This window comes from Salvelinus sp. IW2-2015, unplaced genomic scaffold (genome assembly GCF_002910315.2).
Source record: "Salvelinus sp. IW2-2015 unplaced genomic scaffold, ASM291031v2 Un_scaffold1036, whole genome shotgun sequence".
Taxonomy (NCBI): Eukaryota; Metazoa; Chordata; class Actinopteri; order Salmoniformes; family Salmonidae; genus Salvelinus; species Salvelinus sp. IW2-2015.
The window spans coordinates 256,279-266,207 of NW_019942697.1; the positions used below are offsets into that span (position 1 = coordinate 256,279).

Genomic DNA, 9,929 nt, shown 5'->3' on the forward strand with positions numbered 1-9,929 from the left:
TTGAATTCATCCGAAATATACATTTCCGCCAGATAGAACTGCCAGGGTGCAGTGCTGCAAATCTACTGCAAAGATAGCCTGCAGAGTTCTATCTTCACTATCCAAGTTAGTCCAAACTTCGAGGCTTCTACTTCTAAAAATTCCCCTTTCCAGAACAAGTCTCTCAACTGTTGCCCGCTTGCTATAGACCACCCTCTGCCCCAGCTGTGCCCTGGACCACCATATGTGAATTGATTGCCCCATGTATTTCTGAGCTCGGTGCTACTAGGTGCCTAAACTGGGAATGCTTAACACCCCGGCATCCTACAATCTAAGGCTTGAATCCTCAATCTCACCACAAATTATCAATTAACCTACCAGGTACAACTCAAATCCGTAAACATGGGCCCCCTCATAGATGTATCCTAACTAACTCGCCTCAAATAACTCTGCTGTTTTTCAATCAAGATCTCGCGATCACTGCCTCATTGCTGCATCGCGTAATGGGTTGCGACCAAACGACCACCCTCATCACTGTCAACGCTCCCTAAAACACTTCTGCGAGCAGGCCTTTCTAATCGACCTGGCCGGGGTATCCTGGAAGGATATTGCCTCATTCGTTCAGTAGATGATGCTGGCTATTTTTAAAGTGCTTCCTCACCATCTTAAATAAGCAAGCCCATTCAAAAAATGTAGACTAGGAATAGATATAGTCCTTGGTTCACTCAGACCTGTCTGCCCTTGACCAGCAAAAAACTCCTGTGGCGTTCTGCATTAGCATCGAATAGCCCCGTGATATGCAATTTTCAGGGAAGTTAGGAACAAATATACAAGGCAGTTAGGAAAGGTAGGCTAGCTTTTTCAAAATTTGCATCCTGTAGTACTTAATAAAAAGTTCTGGGACCCTGTAAGTCATGGAGAATAAGAGCACCTCCCTCCAGATGCCACTGCACTGAGGCTAGGAACACTGTACCACGATAAATCACTATAATTTAGAATTCAATAAGCATTTCTCTACGGCAGCATGCTTACCACTGGTACCCTACGGTCAACTGCCGGCCCTCCAAACAACCGCAAAGCTCCCCATTTTCCAATTCACCCAAGTCCAGATTTTCTGATGTTCTGAAAGAGCTGCAAAATTCTGGACCACTACAATCAGCGGGCTAGAAATCTGGACCTCTTTTTCTTAAATATCTGCCGAATTGTTGGCAACCTATTACTAGCCTGTTCACCTTTCTTTGTATCGTCTGAGATCTCAAGATTGGAAAGCTGCCGAGTCATCCCCCTCTTCAAAGGGGGAACAATCTAGACCAAATGCTATGGAACTCTATCTATCCTACCTGTCTTTCTAAGGTCTTCGAAGCCAAGTTAACAACAGATTATGACCATTTCGAATCTCCACCGCATTTTCCGCTATGCAATCTGGTTTCAGAGCTGGTCATGGGTGGCACTCAGCCACGCTCAAGGTCTAAACGACATATAACGCGCATCGATAAGAGACATTACAGCGCAGTCGTATTCATCGATCTGGCAAGGCATTCCACTTGTCAATCAATCATTCTTATTGGCAGACTCGACAGCCTTGGTTTTTCAATGATTGCCTCGCGGTTTACCAACTACTCTGTGATAGAGTTCAGTGTGTCAATCGGAGGGCCTGTTTGTCGGACTTGGGGAGTTCTTATGGGGGTGCACAGGGTTCAATCTCGGGCCGACTCGCTTCTCTGTTAATGTATGATGTTGCTCTTGCTGCTGGATTCTCTTGATACCTCTAAGCAACGACACCATTCTGTATACTTCTGGCGCTCTTTGGAACTGGTGTTAACTAACCTCACAGAGAGGCTTCAATGCCATACAATCTCCTTCGTGGCCCCACATGCTCTTAAACGCAAGTAAAACTAATGCATGCTATTCAACCGATCAATGCCCACTCTGCTGCCGTAGCATCACTACTCTGGACGGTTCTGACTTAGAATACGTGGACACTACAAATACCTAGGTGTCTAGTTAGACTGTAAACTTCCTTCCAGACTCACATAAACTTCCAATCCAAATTAATCTAGAATCGGCTTCCTATATCGCAACAAAGCATCTTTTCACTCATGCTGCAAACATACCTCGTAAACTGACCATCTACGATCCTCGACTTCGGTGATGTCATCTATAAAATCAGCTTCAAGCCTCTAATCAACAAACTGGATGCAGTCGATACAGTGCCATCAGTTGTCACCAAGCCCATATACTACCACATGGCGCAGCCTGTACGCTATGTTGGTTGCCCTCGCTTCATATCGTCGCCAACCACTGGCTACAGGTTATCTACAAGTCTCTGCTCTGGTAAGCCTGCTTATCTCAGCTCACTGGTCACATAGCAGACCCACTCGTAGCACGCGCGTCCAGCAGGTATATCTCACTGGTCCAGCCTCGCCCAAGCCAATTCCTACCTTTGGTGTCTTTCCTTCCAGTTCTCTGCTGCCAATGACTGGACGACTGCAAACCATCTCTGAAGCTGGAAACATTTATCTCCTCACTAGCTTTAAGCACCAGCTGTCAGAGCAGCTCACGATACTGCTCCTGTACATAGCCCATCTATAATTTTAATTTAGCCAAACAACTACTCTACTACTGTATTTATTTAGCTCCTTTGCACCCATTATTTCTATTTTACTTTGCACATTCTTCCACTGCAAATCTACCATTCTAGTGTTTTTACTTGCTATAATTCTATTACTTTGCTCACTGGCCATATTTTTGCTTCACCTCCTTATCTACATCAATTTGCTCAATTATATAGACTATTTTTCTACTGTATTATTGATGTATGTTTGTTTTACTACCATGTGTAACTCTGTGTTGTTGTATAGTGTCAAACTGCTTTGCTTTATCTTGGCAGGTCGCAGTTACAAATGAGAACTTGTTCTCAACTGGCCTACTGGTTAAATAAAGGTGAATAATAAAATCAAAAGAAGAGAGAGGGGGTGTAGAGAGAGGAAGAAGAGAGGGGGGGGGGGGGTGTAGAGAGAGGGGGTGTAGAGAGAGGGGGGTGTAGAGAGAGGGAGAAGAGAGAGGGGGGGGTGCGAGAGGGGGGTGTAGAGAGGGGGGTGTAGAAGAGGGGGTGTAGAGAGAGGGGGGTGTAGAGAGAGGGAGAAGAGAGAGGGGGGGTGAGAGAGAGGGGAGAAGAGAGAGGGGGGGTGTAGGAGAGGGGGTGTAGAGGAGGGGGTGTAGAGAGAAGGGAGAAGAGAGGGGGGTGTAGAGAGAGGGGGGTAGAGAGCGGGGGGGTGTAGAGAGAGGGAGAAGAGAGAGGGGGGTGAGAGAGAGGGGGGGTGGGAGAGAGAGGGGGGTGTAGAGAGAGGGGTGCTGAGGAGGGGGAGAAGAGAGAGGGGGGGTGTAGCGAGAGGGAGAAGAGAGAGGGGGGTGGGTTGTAGCGAGAGGGAAGGAGAGAGAGGGGGTGGTGTAGCGGAGGGAGAAGAGAGGGAGACGAGAGGGGGGGTGGGGAGATGGCGGAGAGAGGGGGGTGTAGCGAAGGGAAGAGAGAGGGGGGTGAGGTAGGAGAGGGAGAAGAGAGGGGGGGTGGGGAGATGGCGGAGAGAGGGAAGATTGAGAGAGGAGAGATGAAGGTAGAGGTGAGACAGACAGAAAGAGAAAGAGAGAGCGAGGTTAGAGACAGAGAGGGACAAGAAAGCGGAATCACAACGTTATTACCAAATTTCATTATATCTGTAGTTTACTGCGGTCAACATACCGCGTCTAGATACAAAGACATACAGTGGGGAGAACAAGTATTGATACATGCGATTTTGAGGTTTTCCTACTTACAAAGCAGTAGAGGTCTGTAATTTTTATATAGGTACACTTAACTGTGAGAGACGGAATCTAAAACAAAAATCCAGAAAATACACATTGTATGATTTTAAGTAATTAATTGCATTTTATTGCGTGACATAAGTATTTGATCACCTACCAACAGTAAGAATTCGGCTCTCACAGACCTGTTATTTTTCTTTTAGAACCTCCTGTTCTCCACTCATTACCTGTATTAACTGCACTGTTTTGAACTTGTTACCTGTATAAAGAACACCTGTACACACTCAATCAAACAGACTCAATCTCTCCAAAGGCAAGACCAGAGAGCTGTGTAAGGACATCAGGGATAAAATTGTAGACCTGCACAAGGCTGGAGTGGCTACAGGACAATAGGCAAGCAGCTTGGTGAGAAGGCAACAACTGTTGCGCAATTATTAGAAAATGGAAGATGTTCAAGATGACGGTCAATCACCCTCGGTCTGGGGCTCCATGCAAGATCTACCTCGTGGGGCTCAATGATCATAAGGAGGTGAGGGATCAGCCAGAACTACACGGCAGGACTGGTCATGACCTGAAGAGAGCTGGGACACAGTTCAAAGAAAACCATTAGTAAACACACTGCTGTCATGGATTGAATCCTGCAGCGCACCAGCTCGGTCCCCTGCTCAAGCCAGCGCATGTCCAGCCGTCTGAAGTTTGCCAATGACCATCTGGATGATCCAGAGGAGGAATGGGAGAAGGTCATGTGGTCTGATGAGACAAAATAGAGCTTTTTGGTCTAAACTCCAATCGCCGTGTTTGGAGGAAGAAAGGTTGAGTACAACCCCAAGAACACCCTCCCAACGTGAAGCATGGAGGTGGAAACATAATCTTTGGGGATGCTTTTCTGCAAAGGGGACAGGACGACTGCACCGTATTGAGGGGAGGATGGATGGGGCCATGTATCGCGAGATCTTGGCCAAAACCTCCTTCCCCAGTAAGAGCATTGAAGATGGGTCGTGGCTGGATCTTCCAGCATGACAACGACCCGAAACACACAGCAGGGCAACTAAGGAGTGGCTCCGTAAGAAGCATCTCAAGGTCCTGGAGTGGCCTAGCCAGTCTCAGACCTGAACCCAATAGAAAATCTTTGGAGGGAGCTGAACGTCGTATTGCCCACCGACAGCCCCGAAACCTGAAGGATCTGAGAAAGGTATGTATGGAGGAGTGGGCCAAAATCCCTGCTGCAGTGTGTGCAAACCTGGTCAATAACTACAGGAAACGTATGATCTTTGTAATTGCAAACAAAGGTTTCTGTAACAAATATTAAGTTCTGCTTTTCTGATGTATAAATACTTATGTCATGCAATAAAATGCAATTAATTACTTAAAAATCATACAATGTGATTTTCTGGATTTTTTTGTTTTAGATTCCGTCTCTCACAGTTGAAGTGTACCTATGATAAAATGACAAGACCTCTACATGTTTGTAAGTAGGAAAACCTTCAAAATCGACGTGTAACAAATACTTGTTCTCCCCATGTAAATAATGTCTGATGGTGATAGCTGCCTTCTCAAATAAATGTCTAATGTAAGCATATGGTTTCTCATTGTGGCAGTGGGTGGTGGTATTGGTTGTTGTGTGAGGGTCCGGTGCACAACATGACAATCCCCATATTTTAAAAGTAATGTATTGTAATGTAAATGCAAAATTTGACTTTTTCTGTTTAGCCAGCCGTAGCTGTTAGCTAACAAGGTTCTTTTATTATTGAGGGGTCTGGGTAAAGTCACAGTGCTGAGCTCAGAGAGGTCTCAGGTACCCTGAATCAGTATGTATTTATCCTTCCAGGCTCCTGACATCAGTATGTATTTATCCCCAGGCTACCCTGACATCAGTATGTATTAATCCTCAGTTACCTGAACATCGGTATGTATTTTTATCCTCCAGGCTACCCTGCATCAGTATGTATTTATCTCCAGGCTACCTGACATCAGTATGTTTTATCCTCCAGGCTACCTGATCAGTATGTATTCCCTCCAGGCTACCTGAATCAGTATGTATTAATCCTCCAGGCTCCCTGATCAGTATGTTTTATCCCTCAGCTACCCTGACATCAGTATGTTATTTATCCTCCAGGCTACCCTGAATAGTATTGTTATTTATCCCTCCAGGCTACCCTGACATTAGCATCATTCCCAATGCAAATAGCATTTACAGGTGCTCACTAAAAGAGTTTTCAACAATACCTGACACAGATCAAAGGCAAAATATTCACCAGAAAAGCCATGATCAGTTCGATCATGGTGAAAATCAGACTTCTCTTTTGCTGTTAGCAAACAACCAGAGAAAAAGCAGCATGTTCGCTATTTTTTATAGTTATTTGTTTAGAATTCGGACTATCCGAATACCAGAAAAAAATGTAATGAAATATTTGAATAATAAATGTGTCTCACTTCTTCGGCCCATGCCCACAGTCCTATGCCCAGGAAGGCTGCTCCCAGTAGCTGTGGAATAAAACACACAAAACAGAAGGTCAGATGACATACAAACACTAGGCGTATTCCATCATAGTAAACTGACTGTACACACATACACTACATTAGCAAAAAGTATGTGGACACCTGCTCGTCAAACATCTCATTCCAAAATCATGTTTTGTTGGTCCCCACTTTGCTGCTATAACAGCCTCCACTCATCTGGGAAGGCTTTCCACTAGATGTTGGAACATTGCTGTGGGGACTTGCTTCCATTCAGCCACAAGAGCATTAGTGAGGTCAGGCACTGATGTTTGGCGATTAGGCCGGCCTTCGCAGTCGGCTTTCCAATTCATCCCAAAGGTGTTCGATGGGGTTGAGGTCAGGGCTCTGTGCAGGCCAGTCAAGTTCTTCCACAAAAACATTTCTGTATGGACCTCGCTTTGTGCACGGAGGCATTATTATGCTGAAACAGGAAAGGGCCTTGCACAAACAGTTGCCACAAAGTCGTCTAGAATGTCATTGTATGTTCGGCAGGTAACGTTCTCCTGGAATCTGCCAAACTCAAATTCGTCCGTCGGATTGTCAGATGGTGAGGCGTGATTCATCACTCCATAGTCCAATTGCGGCGAGTTTTACACCACTCTAGCCGACACTTGGCATTGCGCATGGTGATCTTAGGCTTGTATGTGGCTGCTCAGCCATGGAAACCCATTTCATGAAGCTCCAGACAAACAGTTATTGTGCTGACGTTGCTTCCAGACGCAGTTTGGAACTCTGTAGTGAGTGTTGCAACTGAGGACAGACTATTTTTACGCGCTACAAGCTTCAGCGGTCCTGTTATGTTAGGTTATGTGGCCTACCACTTCGCGGCTGAGCCGTTGTTGCTCCTAAATGTTTGCACTTCACAATAACAGTACTTACAGTTGACCGGGGCAGGTCTAACAGGGCAGAAATGTTATGAACTGACTTGTTGGAAAGGTGGCATCCTATGATGATGCAATGTTGAAAGTTACTGAGCTATTTAGTAAGGCCATTCTACAGCCAATGTTTGTCTATGGAGATMGCATGGCTGTGTGCTCGATTTTATACACTTGTCAGCAACGGGTGTGGCTGAAATAGACAAATACACTAATTTGAAGGGGTGTCTTCAGTAACACAGACCCCAAAGAAAATCAGGGGGAGAAAAATAGGTTTATTCAAAGAACAGTATAGTCAAGTAGAGTATAGTTCAGTACAGTTCATACAGAAGTGTCAGTACAGACGTCAATACAGTACAGTAGAGTATAGAGTTCAGTACAGTCAATACAAGACAGTAGCAGTTCAATACAGTAGAGTGAGAGTTTCAGTTAAGTTCAATACAAGTAGAGTGAGAGTTCAGTACAGTGTTCAATACAGTAGAGTACAAGTACAGTTCAATACAGTAGAGTACAGTACAGGTCATACAGTACAGTAGAGTATAGTTCAGTACATTCAATACAGTACAGTAGAGTAGAGTTCAATACAGTAGAGTAGATTCAGTACAGTTCAATACAGTAGAGTAGAGTTCAGTACAAGTTCAATACAGTAGAGTACAGTACAGTTCAATACAGTAGAGTACAGTACAGTCAATACAGTAGAGTACAGTACAGTCAAGTACAGTACAGTAAGTATAGTTCAGTACAGTTCAGTACAGTAGAGTACAGTACAGTTCAATACAGTACAGTATAGTAGAGTAGAGTAGAGTTCAGGACAGTTCAGTATAGTTCAGTACAGTTCAATACAGTACGATAGAGTAGAGTTCAATACAGTAGAGTAGAGTTCAGTACAGTTCAATCAGAGAGTACAGACAGTTCAATACAGTAGAGTATAGTTCAGTACAGTTCAATACAGTAGAGTAGAGTTCAATAAAGAGAGTAGAGTTCAGTACAGTTCAATACAGTACGAGTAGAGTTCAGTACAGTTCAATAACAGTAGAGGACAGTACTAGTTCAATTACAGTGGTATAGTTCAGTACAGTTCAATACAGTAGAGTAGAGTTCAGTAGAGTACAGTAGAGTAGAGTTCAGTAGAGTTCAATACAGTAGAGTAGAGTTCAATATAGTACAGTAGAGTAGAGTTCAGTAGAGTTCAGTACAGTAGAGTATAGTTCAGTACAGTTCAATATAGTACAGTAGAGTAGAGTTCAGTAGAGTTCAATACAGTAGAGTAGAGTTCAGTAGAGTTCAATACAGTAGAGTAGAGTTCAGTAGAGTACAGTTCAATTGCCTGAGAAGCAGTTCACTCAGGTGTTCAGTTGATGAAACCAATGCTGCATACACCGGTTGTAAAACAATCTCTGAAGCGCTCACAATTGGCCAGGATTCTCCTCTATTCAGTACTGGCCATGTAATTCTGACAGAGTAAAAACAATTATATTCTTAGAATAGATGCTTTATCTTGGCCAGGTCACAGTTGTAAATGAGAACTTGTTCTAAACTGGCCTACGTGGTTAAATAAAGGTGAAATAAAAATATATTTAATAAATATAAAAATAATATAAAAATAGCCTAATAGATAAGTACATTTTTTACATTTACATTTTAGTCATTTAGCAGACGCTCTTATCCAGAGCGACTTACAGTAGAGTGCATACATTTTATTACATTTTTTACATGCTGAGACAAGGATATCCCTACCGGCCAAACCCTCCCTACCGGCCAAACCCTCCCTAACCCGGACGACGCTATGCCAATTGTGCGTCGCCCCACGGATCTCCCGGTTGCGGCCGGCTGCGACAGAGCCTGGGCGCGAACCCAGAGACTCTGGTGGCGCAGCTAGCACTGCGATGCAGTGCCCTAGACCACTGCGCCACCCGGGAGACGTACCTCCAATGCTGTCAAGATGTCCCCTGAACACGGAATATTTACAAATAGATAAACATCTCGGTTGGTCATCTCACCCACCTCAGCCGTTTGATCCTCACTGAACGAGGAATTATTTTAAAAGACATATCAAGCATTTGGTTGTCATGTTGCAGGGTACCAGGTAATAACATGGCTATATACAGGGAGTACCAGGTAAACATGGTTATATACAGGGAGTACAGGTAATAACATGGCTATATACAGGAAGTACCAGGTAATAACATGGCTATATACAGGAGTACCAGGTAATAACATGGTTATATACAGGGAGTACCAGGTAATAACATGGCTATATACAGGGAGTACCAGGTAAAAACATGGTTATATACAGGGAGTACCAGGTAAAAACATGGCTGTATACAGGGGTACCAGGTAAAACATGGCTATATACAGGAAGTACCAGGTAATAACATGGCTATATACAGGGACCAGGTAATAACATGGTTATATACAGGGAGTACCAGGTAAATAACATGGCTATATACAGGGAGTACCAGGTAAAAACATGGTTATATACAGGGAGTACCAGGTAAAAACATGGCTGTATACAGGGAGTACCAGGTAATAGCATGGTTATATACAGGGAGTACCAGGTAATAACAGGCTATATACAGGGAGTACCAGGTAAAAACATGGTTATATACAGGGAGTACCAGGTAATAACATGGCTATATACAGGGAGTACCAGGTAATAACATGGTTATATACAGGGAGTACCAGGTAATAACATGGCTATATACAGGGAGTACCAGGTAATAACATGGCTGTATACAGGGATACCAGGTAATAACATGGTTATAATACAGGGAG

The 9,929-nt window shown here is 44.0% G+C and overlaps 1 pseudogene; it reads right to left on the reverse strand.

Annotated features, from left to right (window-relative positions):
• The window catches only part of LOC112069510 (tetraspanin-17-like), a 44,037-nt pseudogene that overhangs the window by 23,913 nt on the left and 10,195 nt on the right, over nt 1-9,929 (reverse strand).